The sequence below is a fragment of the Mirounga angustirostris genome, unplaced genomic scaffold (assembly GCF_029215605.1).
Source record: "Mirounga angustirostris isolate CCGP_5_RB_7025 unplaced genomic scaffold, mMirAng1.0.hap1 SCAF_14, whole genome shotgun sequence".
Taxonomy (NCBI): Eukaryota; Metazoa; Chordata; class Mammalia; order Carnivora; family Phocidae; genus Mirounga; species Mirounga angustirostris.
The window spans coordinates 9611021-9633308 of NW_026991722.1; the positions used below are offsets into that span (position 1 = coordinate 9611021).

General features: G+C 37.1%; 1 long non-coding RNA gene across 2 annotated transcripts in view; it reads right to left on the reverse strand.

Annotated features, from left to right (window-relative positions):
• Window positions 1-2948: 2948 nt before the first annotated feature.
• Window positions 2949-22288, reverse strand: part of LOC129046174 (uncharacterized) — a 50617-nt gene continuing 31277 nt past the window's right edge. The window contains exons 2-3 of one of the 2 annotated variants that reach the window (XR_008506991.2): window positions 11595-11703; window positions 2949-5739 (exon numbers count right to left, since the gene is read on the reverse strand). This is a non-coding gene — a long non-coding RNA (uncharacterized LOC129046174). Of the gene's footprint in view, window positions 5740-9766; window positions 10199-11594; window positions 11704-22288 lie in introns of those variants that run through there. The other variant, XR_010407196.1, reaches the window with a different exon arrangement.

The following is a 22288-nucleotide window of genomic DNA, read 5'->3' on the forward strand; positions in this document are numbered from 1 at the left end:
ATTCTGGCAAAACGCCATGCAGACTTAACTAACTTGCAATTATAAGTCATATCACTACTTGTATTATTCAGTATTGAAAGCCCTTTTTCCTTCCTAATTGTATAGATCATTATTCTGTCTTATTCTTCATTGTATTCTCAAATAAATCTATAAAAGAACTCATTATTTTGTAGTGCAAATCTAAATATTAAAAGAAGTTATAACATTGTATGGTAAGTATTTAAAGCGAGAAAGGAAAATATAACTCTCCCAGGAGAATTAGGTCATTATATGACAAATCCTGTGATAGCCAGAGACCTACAAATTTTCTTCAAAACATAGGGGCTACAATCTAATAGCCTCACTAAACTGTACACCTACAAACACCTTACTAAATTCATCACGATATTGCAAAGATACTATACTATCCAGGTTATAGGAACATAAAAGCTACCTTGGAAGTAACCATATATTAAATACAAGGCAAGAAAGAACAAGGATATGGGCTCAGATGGAAGGAGATTGTATAAATATGAATAGTACTGTATTTAAACTATAAGCCATGTTGAAATGATATTCAATGTCTGCTCTATTTCAAAGATAAAACAGACAGGATCACTGCATTTGAGTATAGCCAGAAGAAATGATTGCAGTCAAGAAGGTGGGGATTTTTGATGAAAAACATCTGATTGGGTTTCCTTCCATGTCCTGTCCCCAGTGGGTTGGCTCTTGCTGCCAAATGAGAGCTGAGTCATTGGATACTAATACTGTTGATACGGGATTCTACAAATTTGGCTTTGGTTTCTGCCTTCCAGTGTCTCTTGATTCCCAGAAAAGAAGGTAAATTATTACAAATCTCAAAAACTTAATGGTTATTCCATACTGATGTGCTCTGACTCTGAGATTGTTGACACATACACTTAAGACTTATAAAACACTGATGTATAAATCAGTATGGCAAATCATAACCTTGTAGCATGAATTCAGCACTTTGGTATGGTGGTGGAAATATGCGCTCTAGAGACAGACTGCCTGGGTTGAAGCTCCAGCTGGACAATTTACTAGCAAGTTATTTAAGACCCTGTGTCTCAATTTCCAAATCTATAAACAATGGAAATAATAGCACCTATCTCATGCCCTTGTGTGTGAATGAGCTAACATCTATAAAACACTATTTACAGTGTTAGGCACAGAGTATATATATATAATAGGTTGGCACATAGCGATTTTAGAATTGTGAGAAATGAATGTAAATTATTAGTGTTAATAATAGAGCAATGCCTAGAAAACTAAAATTAAGTAAACTGGTTCATCTGTTTTCTGTAGTCAAATTCACTGGGAAGAGTTTGAAAATTGTTATGTTTTTGTTTGTTGAATAAAGTCATATAAAACACTTGAGCTAACTCCCTCTACTATAAGGAAAATGTCTCTACATAAATTGGCATTTTTGTCTCTAATTATTGAAAAAGACATCAGTGTTTCCAGATATTGAAAAAATAAAACTGATATTATTTCCCCCATTTTAAAAAAGAGTTCTTTTTTAAAAAATTTTATTATATTATGTTAATCACCATACATAACATCATTAGTTTTTGATGTAGTGTTCCATGATTCATTGTTTGCGTATAACACCCAGTGCTCCATTCCGTACTTGCCCTCTTTAAAACCCATCACCGGGCTAAACCAGCCCCCACCACCCTACCCTCTAGAACTCCCAGTTTGTTTCTTGGAGTCCATAGTCTCTCATGGTTTGTCTCCCCCTCCAATTCCCTCCCTTCATTTTTCCCTTCCTGCTATCTTCTTCTTCTTCTTTTTTTTTTTTTTTAACATATAATATATTACTTGTTTCAGAGGTACAGGTCTGTGATTCAACAGTCTTACACAATTCACAGTGCTCACCATAGCACATACCCTCCCCAATGTCTATCATCCAGCCACCCCATCCCTCCCACCCCCCACCACTCCAGCAACCCTCAGTTTGTTTCCTGAGATTAAGAATTCCTCATATCAGTGAGAACATATGATACATGTCTTTCTCTGATTAACTTATTTCACTCAGCATAATACCCTCCAGTTCCATCCACGTTGTTGCAAATGGCAAGATTTCATTCCTTTCGATGGCTGCGTAATATTCCATTGTATATATATACCACATCTTCTTTATCCATTCATCTGTTGATAGACATCTTGGCTCTTCCCATAGTTTGCCTATTGTGGACATTGCTGCTATAAACATTGGGGTGCACGTAACCCTTCGGATCCCTACATTTGTATCTTTGGGATAAATACCCGGTAGTGCAATTGCTGGGTCGTAGGATAGCTCTATTTTCAACTTTTTGAGGAACCTCCATACTGTTTTCCAGAGTGGCTGCACCAGCTTGCATTCCCACCAACAGTGTAGGAGGGTTCCCCTTTCTCCGCATCCCCGCCAACATCTGTTGTTTCCTGACTTGTTAACTTTAGCCATTCTGACTGGTGTGAGATGGTATCTCATTGAGGTTTTGATTTGGATTTCTCTGATGCCGAGCAATGTTGAGCACTTTTTCATGTGTCTGTTGGCCATTTGGATGTCTTCTTCAGAAAAATGTCTGTTCTTGTCTTCTGCCCATTTCTTGATTGGATCATTTATTCTTTGGGTGTTGAGTTTGATAAGTTCTTTATAGATTTTGGATACTAGCCCTTTATCTGATATGTCATTTGCAAATATCTTCTCGCATTCTGTCGGTTGTCTTTTGGTTTTGTTGACTGTTTCTTTTGCTCTGCAAAAGCTTTTTATGTTGATGAAGTTCCAATAGTTCATTTTTGCCCTTGCTTCCCTTGCCTTTGGCAATGTTTCTAGGAGGAGGTTGCTGTGGCTGAGGTTGAAGAGGTTGCTGCCTGTGTTCTCCTTTAGGATTTTGATGGACTCCTGTCTCACATTGAGGTCTTTCAACCATTTTGAGTCTATTTTTGTGTGTGGTGTAAGGAAATGGTCCAGTTTCATTCTTCTGCACGTGGCTGTCCAATTTTCCCAACACCATTTGTTGAAGAGACTGTCTTTGTTCCATTGGACATTCTTTCCTGCTTTGTCAAAGATGAGTTGACCATAGAGTTGAGGGTCCATTTCTGGGCTCTCTATTCTGTTCCATTGATCTATGTGTCTGTTTTTGTGCCAGTACCATACTGTCTTGATGATGGCAGCTTTGTAATAGAGCTGGAAGTCCGGAATTGTGATGCCGCCAGCTTTGCTTTTCTTTTTCAACATTCCTCTGGCTATTCGGTGTCTTTTCTGGTTCCATACAAATTTTAGGATTAAGAAACCCTCTTCTATTTACATATTGTTACATGTTTAAAACTTCCAAGCCTGGGATTTCTATAGACTGGCAGGCTTTGTGATATTGGGTCATATTATAGAATGACTTCTGTGAGGATGAATTGGATATTACTATTCAATCTACTCCATACATTGCACACTATTTGCTTTATAATCGTGTTTACCATAAAGTACTTACCAAAAATATAAATGGCTTAATGCACAGTGCAGGCTTAGTCATTCCAACAAATCCTTTATAGCTTTTAAAGATTCCCTTGTTAATGAACCCTTCACGCATTGCTAAATGTAGATATTTGAATTGATGAGGCATCAATTAATGATCCCATTCAAAATTCTTGCACCTGGGTAATCAAAAATTTTCTTTTTGGGCACCCGGGTTCTGTGCACCCCTCCTATGTTGGAGACCCCAACCTTCAAGGCACTCCTGCTTTGTGGAGTATGAAGAGAACCTGAACATGTCAAAGTCTGGCTTCCCCAGCCTTCCTTATAAGACGCTGCCAGCCTGAGACACGGGTTCTGTAGCTCAGAAACCACTCCCTGATGGGGCAAAACCGGGTCCGGCTGGGGAGAAGGAATGATGCAGTACCCACTCTGGCCACGGGGAGGGGCGCAGGTACAACAGTGGTGGCTCCTTCCAGGGGCGACAAAGACTGCAATTCCCACAGGGGCACCGAGCTCCCAGAGCTGCCAGAGTGCATGGGGCCAGCCCCTGGGACTGTGCCATTTGGTCACAGCAGCATGAAGACACCCGCTCTGTGCTGTGACATTGGACATGGTTCCTCACTCTCCCTCGAGGCTTAGATCTCCTGCCCTCCTAGATTCTGTGAACTATGCAAAATTCTGGTAACAAATCTCATGTCTTCCTTAAAATAGTGAGGCTCTGCTTGCATTGCTGCCAGTCAAGAACCCTCACTAATACATGAGCTGCAGAATGTGCCTTACGGAAAGCCTCCTGAGTGCAATCTCTTCTCACCTGGGCAGGTGATTCATCGCACTCTCTTCATCATGACTCATCTCAATGGTATGGGGAATGTATACTTCTCCACATTTTGGTATTTATCAAAGTTACACATTCTTGTCTCAGACTTCGTTCTGCTAGGAGCCTTATTATTAATTAAGCTTTCTGGTTATTCTCATACAAGAAAGGAATCCTCTAGATGCATGCACTCAGGTTATTCTCTTTCATATTCTCCAACTGCCTATAGAGAATTGTGTAAAACAATCTCCCCAGAATAAATCAAGTCCAAGGTACTTAAAAGACTAAAGGGCCCTAGGACATCCCTGCTTGTCCAGGAAGTAATTCTTCTGGGGTCGGATTGCCTATTGATGGCTCCTTGCAAACCTCACCAGAACTATTTCCTGCCTCTGATTTGCCTTATCATTCTGGTCTGTTCTACACAAATATTGAGATTTATGACTGTGTTGCTATAGCTAATAGTCACTATGATATCATGACTTTCCATTTATCAGATGGCTGGGTGGCTTTGATGGATATGATTCCCTGATGAGAAGTGATGGAGTATTTCCTCTCAGAAAATACCAAGCCCACAGCTGAAGCCTTCTCTGCTGAGAGCAGGGCCTGGTGTCCTAAGTGTCTCCTCTAAAAAGACCTTCTAAGCATTCAGCAAAATGGACGAAAATAGAACCATATCATTTATACTATTTCATAATACTGTAAGCAATGGAAAGGATATGCAAGCTTCCCCCAGACAAGGAAAGAAAAAGGGTTAATGAAAATTTTAAAGAATCAGAATGGATTCAATATTCCAAGTACAGAAATTTCTGTATTTCTTTCTTCTAAGAAAGAGATCTAATGACAAATTATTTCTAACCAAAGTTGTCCAACAAGCCAATAAGCAGAGCTGGAAGATCTGGGAAACTTTTTTTATAAAAAAGGAAATAGAATATTTAATTCATGTGAAGAAATTAAAAGATTTTCACAAGTGAAATTAAATTTGATGCTGAACTCGCAATAAATAAACAGGAAACTAAATATGCAAACATACTACAGCCATCACAGAGCAAGACAAGAAGTAGTTTCAGACAAAATGCATGCTTGTGCAGGATAGAAAAAGCAGAAAGGGACTTCTGTCCAGCAAAGGTGGAACGATTTCAGAGAAAAAAACTACTTCGTACTGTATGCTGGTAGGCAGGACCTTCTACAGTTACACTGAATTTCCTCTACCTCAAGGGCCCAGAAGAAGCCAGATGATCTGTGTGTGCATGAAAAGATGATCTGTGTGTGCACAGAGTAGCAGAAGGAGCCACCACCCTGGAGGTGGACATGCGGTGGGGGCGTGGAAAGAGTGTGTAGGGTCCAGGTGGAGTGTTGACAGCAGTCTTGACAAGGTGTTGGGTGGAGAGATGCCCAGATGATCCCAACACCAGACGTCTACAGCCTCTGTACTCGCCATGCAGTGGTGGTGTTTGAGGACTTGTTTGAAACCCTAAGAAAATGGGAACGGAGATGAAGTTTATGCTTATCCAGAAAAAAAGACTTAGTGTATAAATTAACAGGTTTATTAAAACTAGTTATATTTATATGTGTAACATGCCGACTGTGTTTATATATATATATATACAAACACATACATGCATACTATATTGTATATATAATATGTTTATTTATGTGTTTATATATACATACACACACATACATGCATACTATATTGTATATATAATGTTTATTTATGTGTTTATATATACATACACACACACATGCATACTATATTGTATATATAATATGTTTATATATATGTTTATATATATACACACACATACATGCATACTATATTGTATATATAATATGTTTATATATATGTTTATATATATACACACATACATGCATACTATATTGTATATATAATATGTTTATATATATGTTTATTTATGTGTTTATATATGCATACACACATACATGCATACTATATTGTATATATAATATGTTTATATATATGTTTATATGTTTATATATACGCACATACATGCATACTATATTGTATATATAATATGTTTATATATGTTTATTTATATGTTTATATATACACACATACATGCATACTATATTGTATATATACTATACATGTATGCATGTGTTATGTCTGATATATATTCATACTACATATATACATAATGCATATATATGTGTTTGAGGGAAGATACACAGTGAGAAGAGGCTCATTGGTGCAACAGGAAGCAGACTCTCCCCAGATATCAGATTGGTGGCACTTTGATGTTGGCCTTCCCAGTCTCCAGAACTGTAGGAAATTAAATGCCATGGACTGTCACCCAGTCTGTGGCATTTTTGGTACAGCCACCCAATGGACTGAGACACGTATATTCAATATTCCTTTGATTTTGTGATTATATATTTAAACACTAAATGTCAAAAGATGTGAGATCAACTTATTTTAATCTCCAAAAGACTATTAGCACAAATTAAAAATAAATTGTGATAATTACATTGTACCATCCGAAAACATAGACAAGTCTTAGAAATGTGTCCCTACTTAAGCAGAAAATGTATGAAATTGCTAAAATACAACTCAAAATGTCCAGGAAAACAAATCCTATAATAAATTTGCCTAACTATTTGTAAAGATATTTTAAAGTGACTTCAAGGACATATTTCTTTGGGAACAATTTGCAATGATTTTAAAATAGTACAATTATAATTAGACCCTGAAATATTTTTCTAAAATCTTAGCATGAGGAAGAAGAATGCAAAAAGGTATCAAGTCCAACCTTCTCACTTTGTTATGTATTTTTTCTTAGAGCTGTAATATTTTGCTTGTAACACAAGTATTAGCCTGCATCAACTCAGCCTTGATCTCGTCATTGTCCATTTGCCAAGTGATCCCATGCTCGCTGGGCTTCACTGTGACCCTCATTAAAATGTCACTGTTCACCTGTGTGTATCTAAAATCTCTCTAACACAAATTGGAATCAATAGCACCTCACTCCTTTGGAACCCAGGGTTCTTGTAAATTCTCGAATCCATGTTTAAATCACAAATATAAACGAATCAGTAAAACAATACTATCAAGCTAGAAGAATGTGACAGGGCGCTCCAAAGTGCAGTACCAGACTTAAAGCCAAAGCTTTTCAGAATATGATTTATGGACTTCCATCAAGCCTCTGACTGAAGAGTATGGTGTAGCCGCTATGAGTCCAGAAGGATGCAAAATAGAGAAGCCTGAATATTTAAGGGTAGGCGTTGCCATGTTCACCTGATCCTAAGTTCTTTCTTCACATGATTCTAAAATTTCATGTTGAATGAGTATGGGAGAGTTTTTATATACCAAAGCTACCAAAATTTCCATTGTCCCTTCTACTTTTTCTTAATCCATTTATTCTCCAGTGCTTTGGATGATGATTTTGTATTTTGTCTTCTCTATTCAAACGCCTAACTCCTCCTCACCTAAGTTCATTCTCACACATGACTATTTCTTGCTTCACTGAGAAAATAGGAGCAATGAGAAGAGATGATCTATAGGCTCCTGACATCACCATACCCAGTTACGAGGCTCCCTCTCCATGAATTCTGCCCTCAATCCTGTTCATCTAGATGCATTTTCTGCCACTGTCTACAATTAGGCTTGTACACTAAATACCATTGCCTCCCACTTTCCAAGCATAAAAGTCCAGAAATTGCCTCCATTATCTCATGCATAATCACTTTTTCTCAGTCAGCTGACTCATTATCTTCAGCAACAACAACAAAAATTCTGATCTTGAAAAAACCTCTTTTGCTTCCCATGTCTCCCTTTAGAAACCTCCCCACTTCTCCACCCTCATTCACTGTAAAGCTTCTAAAAGGGTGCACTTACTGTCTTCAATTCCTCTCCTTCTATTTTCTCTTTAATCCATTTAAACCAACTTTGTTCCTACTATTTCACCAAAACTTATCATGGAAAGATCTATGGCTTCCATCTTACAAAATCAAAGGGTGTATTCTGAGCTGTCATATTAATTGACCTGAGAGTAGCATTGGAAGCCATGAATCCCTTAGCCCTCTGAGAAATTCTTTCTTACCTTGTTCCAAAATGCCACACTCTGCTGATTTTGCTCCTCTATCTCCATTGATCCTTCCACGTCTTCTTTGCTTGTTCTTCGTTTATCCCTATCCACTAAACATTGGGATGTCCCAGATCTAGTAACTTTCCCACACACTTACTCTATTCTTTATCTTCTGTAATCTGATGATTTTAAATAATATGCAAACAACCTCTAAATTTATGTGTAGTACCTGAGTTTCTCCCTTAAACTTCAGGCTCAACCATGCAAGGGTACACTCAACATCACTACTGGGATTGGCATAATCCACATCTGAAAACTTTTTTAATTGAATTAATCATCCCAATTCCCTGTCTGTCCAGTTAATAGCATCTCTATACCAAAATCAAAGGTAACTACATTCTCTTATTGCTATGAAACTATATCAAGATTCACCTTCTAACCCCCTCCATGCTACTACTCTGGACCAAACTGCAAATAACTCTTGCCTATTTTTATTTTCTAGAAAAGATCCTTGCTTCCTTCTTTACTCTCCTATAATCTATTCTTAAAGCGAAGCTAGAGTGATCTTTTAAAAACATGTCAGACTATGCTCCTTTGCTCAAAACTCTCCCATGGTTTTTCATCTCATTAAGAGTAAAAGTCAAGTTTTTGTGATGGCTTATAAAGCCCTACATAGCTGAACCTCTACAGTTTCTCTGACTCATCTGCTCCTATTCACCCCTTGCTTACTTCACTCCAGCTACACAGAATTCTTTGCTCTTTTGTACCTGGATACTTGCCCCCAGATAATCTGTATGATCACTCTCTCATCCTCTTTAGGTTTTTGCCCACAAGCTACCATATCAATGAAACCTGATTTTCCAACTTGTTTACATCAACACACACACACACACACACAGCCTCTATACTTCCTATATTCCTTTGTACTTTATATTTCTTGATAGAAATTTTCATCATCTGAAACATATCATTATTACTTATTTCATTAGCAACTCCCCCACCTCAGTGGAACACAACTCCATGAGGTCATAGAACATTTGTTGGATGAGTGAATGAAAAGCAGTTGGTAAAATGATGGTGCATTTTAGAGTCAAGAGCACTTCAGAATAGAGGAAATATGGCAAATCCTACATTTTAAGTGTAGGCTTTTGAGATTATTTTTGAACGAGTTAGGGACATAATTGCAAATATTCACATTACAGTGAAAGTGCATCTTATTATAAATAACTGCCTCTAATCTCAGCTCAGCCCTCAATGGCATTCAAACATATCTCTTATAACCTTGGTCACATCTCGATTATTTTCTCTGGAGCAGCTATTCTTAATACTGGTCCTGTTAATTCACTTACATTTCTTAAATCACCTCACTCTCAGTAGATAATCCCGTCTTTTACTTCAAAAAGTCATTAAAAGCGAAAACACCCTGGCAGCCTGAAGTTCTGCCTTGTACAGAAGCTGGTTTGAGACATAAAGTCTACAGGGTGGGAGGGGAGCATGGGCAAGAGACAGAGAGGGAGTTCTGATTATATTTTTGTTTTCTTTCTAGTTCTGTGCAAGGGACATACCACACACCTGTCATCCCCAGAGTTTCAACCAAACATTTCTTCCTTCATAGTACCAGTATTGACTCATGGATATTTATGATAAATTCTGGGTTATAATCCAATTATACTTCATTTTCTGTTCAAATTGTTCCAGGTTTGGCCATTAGTAATGCTTTCATCTGTCTCCTGTGTTCCACTGACATTATTGTGGGTTGGTGTTTTTTGTTGTCATTCATTTGCTTGTTGGTTTCTTACTTTGGGGCACTATAATATGCTCCAGACTTATATATCCTTCACCCCATCCTGGAATTAGTCATTTCTCTGAAGAGTCTTCATTCCGATTCTGCAAGAATGGTATGACAAACCAAGATCTGGGTGATCTCAGCTGACAGAGAAAGGGAATATATGTATGTATAATGCCCTGTGTGTGTACCATTATCCATAAATGTGTCTATATGTAACCATCTTTACATATATTAAGCTTCCTGTGAGTTTATACTGATGTGTCCAACTCTAATCCATAACCACAGGGATCATTCCAGCCTTCTTTCTGGCTTACCTCTTATCTTCCATTCCAACACTGAGAAATCTGGTTCCTATCATCCTTCATCCATTTATATATTGTTCAGTTCCAGAATACATGTATAGCAATTTAAGAATTGCTTTCCATGCTCCAATGGAAAACAAATTTGCTAACCAGAGTTATTAGAGTAATTCTGTGTCTTAGGTTTCTTCTCTGTAAAATGGGATAGCAACCATATCTACTGCACACGATAATTGCAAGTGTTACAGAATAAATACATGTAAATTACTCAGTAAAGAGCCTGTCATATATCGAGTATCCCGTAGTTGTTGGCATTTGTTGTTTTGTTACTATTAATTATTAGGACATGTGTTTTCTAGCCCTGACTATTGTATACTAGCTGGGTAACCTTGACTAAATCACTAACTTCTTAAAAATATAAGTATCTTTATTGTTAAAAATGTGGGCAGTACAAAAAGTCTTTCAAAGTTGATATAAAATAAGCCAGAGCTTATTTACATAAGAACATTGAAACGGGTCCTGGGTGGCTTAGTCAGCTAAGCATTTGAGTCTTAGGTTAGGTCATGGTCATGGGTTCGTGAGATTGAGCCCCACATTGCACTCTGCCCTCAGCATCCCCACTGCTTCTCCTCCTCCCCTTCCTGTCTGCTTCTCTCCCTCTCCCTCTGCCCTTCCCACTGCTCATGTGCTCTCTCTCTCTCTCATAAATGGATAAATCTTTTTTAAAAAAGAACGTTGTATATTCTACATGTTAGTTATAAAATTGTATACATACATCTCTACCTATCAACCTATACCTATCTTTATGTCTGTATCTATACAACAATTTTCAGATATTTTAGTAATTGGTAAAATTGCCGCATTTTGGGGGGTAATGAATTCACAGCCTATTTTTTTAAGAATTTTTTTGTTCATTTGAAATCAATGCCACATTTTGGGGAGTAATGAATTCACAGCCTATTTTTTAAGAATTTCTTTGTTCATTAACTAAATACACCTTTGTCTTAGTTTTCCTTTAGTTTCTATTTATTTTTTTCATGCTATCGATACTTCATTACATTAAACATGTGATATTTGTAGGAAGGAACACTTTCACCCCTATCCTGATACTTCTTTTCTGAGGAGGGCTCTTTCTTAAGCCTTTGTAAACTCACATTACAGCCTTTATTCCTCCCATGGATGTATCATATGTTACCTGGTTGCTTGATTGAAGTCAGTGATCCTCCGTCTTGAGTGAGTGGAGTTAATTTCCCCATAGTCTTCAGCACCCAGGGGGATTATTTGATCTGTTTCTCCATCTTGTTCTACAAAAGCCAAGATGTAGTAGGTGAGAAGTAGCTGCTTTGTAAACTTTCTCCAGATGGTTTGTCTTTACTTGACTTTTCTGTGGGGGAGGAGAGAGCAAGGTCATTCTGAACAACCCACTCAGGGCTGATGTTCAGCAGGTGGCCTTGCTGTTGTCATTTTAGATGTCACCATTCTAAACGGTCTAAGCCTTGGCCACATGGTTGTTAACTATGTTGAATATCAACTCTGCCCTAAGTTACATACTCTGTCTCATCCTTTAGAAGTTACAAGAGTGATCCATTTTATTCTCCACTTACTGAGGATTTAATTAGTTTGTTTCTTATTTAGCAACTGGTTCATAACTCAGAGAAAAGAAGTGCTATTTATTGCTTCCACTGAAAACCTTAGGGGGCCATGTTACACGAACCCAGGGATTACCATTCACACTGTCTTCCATGATAAATGTACCCCCGAGCACAAGTATGCAACATCCCAACAAATATGTCAAGTGAAAAATTACCTGTCTTTTAGTACAAATGAGTATATTGAATGGCTCTTTAGAGATTTAAGAATTATTTCATAAATCCACAATTAATTCTGAACATTTAAGTCCCTTCTTTTTGTCCATGTTTTTGTCTTAAGATAAGTTATGTTAAATAGAAATAACTGGAGGCACTAAGACACACACACACACACACACACACACCGTATCTCCTCATGCCACAATTATTCACTTCAAGGCAACAGGTATTAAAGACACTGGAATATGATAAATCATGTCTATTGCTCTGTTCCTTGAGTTTTGTAGGATCTTGAATTGAGGGCACTTGAGAAAGGGAAGGAAATAGTTACATTTGGATCTTGCTTCCTCTTAAGCTTGGATCTGTTCTACACCACAAACACCATCATCCCAAATGACAAAGGCAAAGGGGCTTGTGAACTTAACAGATGGCCTTTTCATAATCCTCCTTCCTCCCAATTGTTTTTAACTGGTTTTGTTTGTCTTCAAAGCTGTCTTGGACACCTGTTTTAGTTCAGTACAATATCTACAAAAATATCAGGAGTTGTGAAGTATACATACAGAGAAATCAGAATGCATGTAGTGTGAATTTCCCCAGTTTCTATACACTGTAAAGAAGACTCTTGTTATAAAAGCACAGATAAACACAAAAGTACGGGGCACACTCTCTGCCCTCAGAAATCTGATGTCCAGTTGGAATTACTGAACACACAAGCACAACATGGTTAATATGGCATGTTCAATGGAGAAAGTAGGGAAAGAACTGAGAATTAATTCCCTTTAAGGGAATATTATCTACTTTTGTTTTGCTAATTGTGCATGTCAACTTTGTAGATCCATATTACCAGAGTAACGGTGACGAGGCTGAACACCCAAAGGAAGGTTTAAGAAGTAATTGATTCAAAAGTGTGATTTAATAGCCAGTGCATGAAACTTAGATTAGGAATACGTGCACGCGCACATGTATGTTCATGTCTGTGTATCTAATCAGTCTATCAGTTTTTACCAGATTATTCTTGACACTCCTAGTTGTTGATACCAATAAACCAGTAGACAGATACACAGATAGATAAATGAAACAAAGCATACAAGTGAAAAACCTGAAAGATTCCACTTACTGGGAAGAAAGAAACCCCCATACTCTCTTTTTGTTTGTGATATAAAGGATTGTAATTATACTCCCGCTAAGGGACTATAAAAGAAAACTGATCACTAACTTAAATCATGTGGCAAAAAATAACCATTCTTAAGGTTAAGCAAAGCCCCTAATCTTACTGTGGTCAACTGTGCAGGGCCTCACACAGGGGAGCTGAGAATCGGATTACAGTCAGACCTGGAATGCTGGTCGACCTTCCTACGCGGAACCAAACAGAAGGTAGAGAATGTAGTGATAATTTACATTCCCTGAGAGTGGTGCCAGGTTTTTCCACAAGCAATACCTGGTTTTCCCAGAGCAGAGTTTCTACACCTTGAAGGTGAACCACTTGAGAATCTTGTTACAATGCAGGTTCCGATTCACCTTTGTCTACAAAGGAGTCAAATAAATTCATTCCAGCAAAGTCCCAGGAGATTGTGAATGCCATTTGGGAAGTTTGAGTAGCAAGGCTCACGGAGCTTTCTGTCTCAGGGCCTGGAATAAAATAATCAGCTCAATGCTTCTGCCGCTCAGAGGCTTTGTAAGAGAACCAGTGAGGGGATACACCGTCTCCATTTCAAGTGTATTCAAATCCAGATAAAAACCTTTACTGATCCATGTTGATGTATGGGACTGGAGGAGACTATGCTAAGTGAAATAAGTCAAGCAGAGAAAGTCAATTATTATATGGTTTCACTTATTTGTGGAACATAACGAATAGCATGGAGGACACTAGGAGAAGGAAGGGAAAAATGAAGGGGGGGAAATCGGAAGGAGAGATGAACCATGAGAGACTATGGACTCTGAGAAACAAACTGAGGATTTTAGAGGGGAGGAGGGTAAGGGGATGGGTTAGCCCGGTGATGGGTATTAAGGAGGGCACGTACTGCATGGAGCACTGGGTGTTATACAGAAACAATGAATCATGGACCACCACATCAAAAACTAATGATGTATTTTATGGTGACTAACGTAACATAATAAAATAAAATAAAATAAAATAAAATAAAATAAAATAAAATAAAATAAAATAAAATAAAATAAAATAAAATAAAACAAAAAACCTTTACTGATGGGGCAACCAAATCCAAAAACTGAAGTATAGTGTAAAAAGAAAAAAGTTAACATTTTCATTAACGTAGCAGTTTTTCAATCCAAGAAAGAATACGGACGTCGCAATTTTAGAAATGTCTCTCATGACCTGTCTCTTTGGATTCTCACTCTCTTGCTTCTTCTCTCTCTCTCCCCACTCCCCCCCCACCTACTCTGTTCCCCTTCCTGTCTTTACTTTGAAGTTCCTATCTATTGACTCCCTGTGGGTCATGCAAATTCCAAGCGTTCAGACTATTCCCATTTTTGCAATTTTTCGGTAACTTTGAAATTATTTCCGAACAAAGTGTTCAGAAAAGGTCTCATGCAAAAAGAATGAAAAGAACAAATTTATGTAATCACAACCCAAAACCATTTCTGCTGACTCACATTATTTCTTCATCATCTGATTTTGCATTTCATACACACACACACACACACACACACACGTATGCATATGTATATGCTTAGGCTTACTTTTTGTATAGGTATATATATTTTCTATATATGTATATATGCATAGATTTACTTTTGGGGATTAAAAACAGTTTCATATACCAAAGGATTGTTCTATGTACTGTTGGCAATATTTCATACAGGGAGGAACTGATTAGTTAAGATTTTAATCATCAGTATTGCTTTCATAGAAATAGAAGGATAGAACCTTCTTCTATCCTGATTCTGTGCCCCATTTCTTTCTTCCCTGGGACATGTTGACAATTATTAGTGCTGATGTTTTGGAAAGTAGGTTAATTTCTTGAAGTCATGCTTCACTTATGTTTATATTACAGTTTTTATAAAATATTATTTTGCTTATCTTTGATCTTTTCAATGATTAGTCCTTTAATATTTTAAGATGTAAAGAAAATAATCACTTCATTTATGCCACTCTCTTTTTCTTATACTACTTTCAATGTAAAGCTAAGCCGACTACAATTTTTTAAGTGCCAAATCATCTGTTGTCAGCAATTTTATCCTAAATGCATCTTAGATTCAATCTTATTCTTTTGGGCTTGGAATTAAAAATAGATTCTGGCTTAATCAGTTTTTCTAAAATTCTTCAATTTAACATTTCAAATCATCTTGCTTCTAATTATTATAAAAGTCTAAGCTAGTGTTGATGCTTTGTTGGCAATAAAGTTGAATGTAAAACATTTTTTTCCAAAGTAAGTGTAAAACTAAATCACTTTAGAGGGAGAGATTTGAAAGGATTGTTAATAGCTTTATAAACACCTCCACAATGTTAGAAGAACGGTGATGAGTGTTTTTTAATAGTTGGGCTGGGAAAGAGAAAAACAGAGGAGATGTTACAATGCAAAAGGGAATTGTTAAATTTGTTTCCAATGATAGTGCAAGCACTTCTCGAAAATAAGCAAATCCATCTCCAGATGTGCCCTCTGTGCCGTGCCACAAAATAGGAGATGCATTAGAAAGTGCAGGAGACGCCTGTAGGTTTGCTCCTGTATATTGGCCTTTTAAAAATAGGCACTTAAAAATTTCAGATGCGCTCTGTTACAGAATTTAGCTCCGGGGCAACTGCCTCTTTGTTCCTTTGCTTCTTTGCTTTGATTGGCAGCTCTAATCACTCTTTTGTGGAAAGGAAAATTGTAATGACATTTGTTCTAAGAAATTCATGAAAACAATTAAATGACTTTATTCACATATTAGTAAAATGAGCGATTTGGATTATTCAGATTTATATCGGCTTTTAAATCCTTCACCGTTCTTTTTTTTTTTAGAGGAATGTGAGCTCAAGCTAGAAATGAGCTTACATTGTTATTTTACTTAATTATAGATAAAGGATATTAAGTAGATTTAGGTTGGTTTATTGTCATGGTACTGAATTGAAGTAGGTTTAAATGGTTATTAGCTATATAGATTTTCCAAGATTATATTAGAAATTGTGGTTTAAATCTTAATTTCATGGCAATAAATTGCATGATAATCATATTAATTAATTTATAATGAGTTCTTATTATATGATAGATATTTTTTATACATTATATCTAATCCTTATAGGAAACTATAAAAGAAAGATATTTCTCTTCATCTCAATATATTTGCATCTTCTAAAAAAAATTCTGGATAGCAACTAAACTAAATATTTTCACTACCCCTTTTCTTCCTCAACCTCCCGTACTTGGTATTCCTTGGATTGGGATATTATCTCCTAGTCAGACTTCCAATCTCCTGATTATCTTTTTTCGTCTTTTGAAGTCTCAGCTTTAATATGTATTTTTTGTCGAAATACTCCTTTACCTCAATAAACTAGGTCACTTGCCACTGCTCTAAGTTCCCACGTGACTTTCTCAATTTTCTTCATTTTGTTTATTTGGTTGTCTGAACCTTCTTCTATCCTGATTCTGTGCCGGCAGAGGTCCTAACACTTCTGCTCGTGAATGCACCCCCAGGTTTTATCACAGTGTCTGGTAGATGATTGTGGCTCACTAAGCATGAGTTTGTGTGTTCATAGAAGAATTCCCATTTAGATTGAAAACTACACTAAAGTTCAAGCCAAAAAAGTGAGCATGAGAAGTCCAACAGTCAAAAAATGGCAGAAACGGGATCCCAAGCAAGGTGGTTTTCATTTAAATCTTACGTTGTCTTCAACAACGCAGGTCCCCTTAACATGGACATATGTTTAGTTTGTGAACTACCCTCTGGTCTAGTTTCTGGAAAGACAGAATTCAGAAGAATATTAGCATCCAGTGCATTCAGATTTAAATATCTTGGGCTAGGCATGTGCTGTTTATCAGTAATAACAGAGAAGACAGGACATTACAAGAGTTCATTTGATATTGGATTGGATAGGAACCACCTAACAGGAACCTTTGGGAATATATAAGATGGCTTTCATTTGATAAATAAAATGCAATAATAATCAATACAGAATAAAAAAGAATAAGACAGAATTGTTAAACACATATTAAAATACACTTGCCCTACATTAAAATATGCTTTATTGGCCTTGTACCTTTTAGGTACTATATTCACTACCCTCTTACTTTTCTAAAGTGATTTCTTTTACATCTAGAAACAGACTGCAAAAAAATCCAGATTTTTACCTTTTGCAATGGTAAATTCTAGCCAGACAACAGTAACAAATGAATATGGAATTTCTTTTAAGTCTCAGCTAAGGTATCAGCTAAGGTATCTGTTTTCCTATTTCGATAAACAGATTTCAACCATTTACACAGCCTCAAAATGGTCAGAAAAAGAACAGATTTAAAGAAAATTTCATCACCGTCCTCCTTGTGCTGCTTTACTAACATTGAATTCATTTTTTTGTCTGATAAACTTTGATTTTCCACATACATAGAATTTTAATACAATGGGCTAATACAATAGAAGTGCTTTATGGCTCTTTTGACTCTCTTTTCTTGGAAACCAAGAAACTGACCAGACCTTCACCTGTTTGGTGTTTTGTTATATATTAAAGTTCTGAATCTCAGTGCTTATGAGTTCTATAGCCTCTGAGATGTTGTTTTCAGTTTCCCTCTATTATTATTATTATTATTATTATTATTATTATTATTATTATTATTATTATTGCTGTTGTGGTGGTGATGGCGATGAGGATGATGTCCAAGGCAAATGATACAAATACATCCTCTAATGACTACCTAGGTATCATAAATATTGCAAACCTCTCTGAGTGTCTCATTCAACTGAAGGCAGAAGGCAATATGATATTGTATCATTGGAAAAGGGCTGCACTTGGCCAGGCTGCCTTTTTCGTGTTGGCTCTAGCATAGCTTATCTTCTTGTAGGGACATAAAAGAAACTTGTCACTTGACATTTCACCGGAGAGGCACTATTCAAACTCTTCTTGTCCAACTAGGACTTGACACTGTTCTCAAATCCCACAGACCCTGGGGAAGCATCTTTCAAAATTTCAGTTAGACACACCATCATTGTCTGTCCGATTCCATTTACACACGTACACTTACCAACCAAAACATCTCTTTTTATGCAATGTCATTTAAGAGAGAGAGGGAAAGAACAGAGGGATGCAAATCTCTGAGGTGAAAAGAGCCATGTAGTTTGAAAAATCTTCCCCAATGAGCTTCTAATTTGCTCGGAGGGCGATGTAGGGATGGTGAGGTAGGATTGGCCAGCCCTTCCCATCCCAAAATATCAATCATCAGCAGATGATATAAAGTAAAATAACATGTAAACATAAAATTTACTAGTCTTTCCTACTTCAGCCAGTAATTACTTCTGATCTTACATAGCCTGATCTCTGTGCATTTACAGTGTCTGTCTTCAGAACACCTTGCTATGTGAGGTGCATGCAAATTGCAGTAGAGTTAACAATCACACGCTGTTCTCCCTTCGCTTTTGCTTTCTGCACTGCTATTAGGCTATCTCTTGAACCGTGCGTCTGGATGATGCGATCTGTCAATCTCCCTAGCAGAGCTGGCTGGAGGGTATAATGTGCTGATCTCAAAGAAACAAAAGACTTCATTTTGATCGCTGAAAGAAGGAGACCTGCAACTGCCTTTATTGTAATCTTAGCTTTGCACCTGGCAAATCCAGATATTACAGAGAACTATTGTTCAGCAAAGTAGAGGAAGAAAAAGTAATGTGGTTCTGTCTTTTTATATTTCTCCCCTGAGACCCGATAAAGTCGAAGGTTGTGATTCAGAAGAATTTGTTAATTTGCCATATGTGATTCTAAAACAAAATTATTTTTATTCAAAGCTCGAAATTTTTTTTTCAAAGATTTTATTTATTTATTTGAAAGATAGAGACATAGCAAGAGAGGGAACACAAGCAGGGGGAGTGGGAGAGGGAGAAGCAGGCTTCCCACCGAGCAGGGAGCCCAATGGGGGCTTGATCCCAGGACCCTGAGATCATGACCTGAGCCGAAGGTAGACACCCAACCAACTTAGCCACCCAGGTGCCCCCAAAACTCGAAACTTTATGTACTACTGAGGACTCTCTTTTGTTCTCTACAACTGTGCTTACTTGCAGGCATCATATTAAGGAAATCAAGAGTTGGTTTCACAATCCTATTTTTGAATCCAGATAAACATAGCAGTAAAAGCAGCCTATTAGCAGTAGAACTAGATGGAGGGTCTGGAGAATTAGATTTTTATGACTGCGCCATTAACTGTTGGGTGACTTTGAACAAGTCATTTCTGCTCTCTGGGTCTCCATCTTCTTATTTGTATGATGTGAATGGCAGGAAAAGTCATTTTGTATGGGTAGTTTTTAACTCTGACTGAGCAGAATTACTTGAGGATCTTGTTAACAGAATGGGCTCTGAGGCAAACCCATGGGGACCCTAATTTAGTAACTGAAATGAGGTGAGAGAACGTATATGTTTAGTGAGCTTCCCAAGTGATTCCGATGCAGAAGTCTACAGACTGGCATCTGACAACTATTAGGGGAATGATCCCTGTGATACCTTTAAGTTCTAGATGAAATTCTTTCCTGAGGTAGATCGTGGCTGCATGTTAGAAAAACCTGGTACTCCTGTGAAAGCTACTGATGCCAGGAGCCATACAACAGCATTGTGTTATCCTTGGTCTGAGGTAGAGCCCGGGCACAGATGTGCTTACAACGCTCCCCCAAGTGACTCCAACGCACCGCCAAAGAAGAGACCCGCTGCTTCAATAGGCTTGGTTGGATTTTACCTCCCGCTTATGGAGGGCCTATTGCATGCCCTGCGTCTGCCATATTGTACACACTTTCTAGACAAATAGTGTTGTGTCCATTGCACACAGGTGGGAGCTGAGGCTGCAGGTGAGTAACTTGCCAGAGGTCAAATAGTTACTGAGAGGGAGAGAGGAGAGATAGTTATGATCAGCAGTCCCCTGTGTTCCTTCCAGCACACCGCACTACCTTTTGTTGGCTTATTGAATGGATACACTACACCGACATCAGAATTGGACTAACTAATCAGATTTGGCCACATTCCCAGTTTTCCTAATTCCTAGAATGATCGAAAGCGTTTCCTTCTAGGAACTAAAACTACTACACACCATCCCGGGACTCAGTTTTATGAACTATCTCGGGTCAACTTCAACTGACATAATTATGGAAATAAATCTCAGCACACTTATGTAGAGTCCCCTTCTCATGACCCATAGCCAAATTTAGTACTAGTACAAAATCCTTGTGTTAGGAATTAGTCTTTGAGTCCCAAAGCAATTAAGAAATTGCCAAAATTTTTTGGAATAGATCATGCTGATTCTGTTTTCGGAAGCACCCTAGTTAGACATTTTAATTAACTCCAGCTATAGGTCAATAAAGTACTTGTAGAAAAGCCAACAATCAGGTTGAGGTTTTCAAAAATGTTAATTTTCTTTTTATGGAATAAATATTTCTAGTCCAAAGTGCTATAATATGACAAGGTGGTAAAGTCATAATGTCTCTAAACTATTTATTGCATTTCCTGGGTGAGTTATTCCATAAGTGGTGTAAAAATTTCTCATGTAGAGAATTAGAATTACTGCTTAAGACTTACCTTAGTCACTGAAAATATTCTAAGAAATTTGTTAAATATGCCTCTTGGGATACTTATTCTGGAGGTATTTAGCTTACTTATTCAATTTTGTGATCAGTGTCAAACATTGGATTTACAATATTGTACCTTTAAGATATGGGGGATGAATATCTCTAGTGATGAGATAATAGACCCCCAATGGAGTTCACATTTCAGCAAGACTGTATTCCTAAATCTTTGACTGAATTTAAGGATATGTTTATTACTCTTTTTGTTTTTATACTTATTTATTTATTAAAACTTGCAAATATTTGCTTCAATCTTTAGTTCCGGCTTCTTGCTCACATCTGGTTTGTTCCCATGTGCTAAATCACTAACCTCAGTCTACTGTTGACTCTTCCTTCACATCAGGCTCTGTTAATCCAACAATAGTTTTTTTAATGTCTAACTCAACTTGCTTTCAGTTATTCTAACTCTTGATAGGTGCTAAAAGGACTAATAGAAACTGTTCAACATTATTTATAGGAACCATGAAGACAGCATATGTCTGAGTGACCCAGAGCAAGATGGGTTCTAAGTAATGAACTGGTCCACCAGTGATGATTCCTATAAAAGGTCCCCCAAGCCATCCCAAAACAGGTTTTCACAAGCTTTGGTAGTCATAAGATTGACTATGACTTATGACTATAAGGCTATGCTGACCCGACTTGTGATTTCTTGATTCCTATTTTATTGAAAATTTCCTTCCACTCCTATTTCATTGTGTTTTCATCAAGCATAGCACCCTCATTTGACTGCATTCTGGATGAATGTCCCCTTGCTTCATGGAGGCGATTTGCTGCCCAGAGACTTAACACAGAATGCTGAATATTAGTCTACTGTGTGTCTTAAATTGTACTCAAGGAATTTGGGTTTTATCTGTAGCATAAGTTCTGCAAAATTATCTGGACAGAATCTAAATAGAGTAAAATAAACTTGGAATTATTTCATTTGTCAAAGTACATTATCCTTTAAAATACAGATAATGTTATCAGTGTCTTTGAAGTTAATTAGCTCTTTTCATTTTTTTAGCTAATCTAATGGGACATAGAAGGGGAAAAGTTCTATTATGAATGCACTTTTGTTCAGAGTAACTGCATCCTGCAAATAAATAATTTTAACTTGTTTATCCTGAAACCTAAAAGAAAAAAAAACCAGAAGTGGATAATAAGGTATTTTGCTTGATTATGATTAATCTACACATTACACTATACATTATGTTATATAGACTAATAAAGGCTGAATAAGGTATCTCTAGCTGACTGGTTCTAAGAATTTATGATGCAGGCTTAAAGACTATTTCATCAGAATGACACCTCTCTGAATGAAAAACAAAACAAAACACATAATTGGTTTGACTCTTGT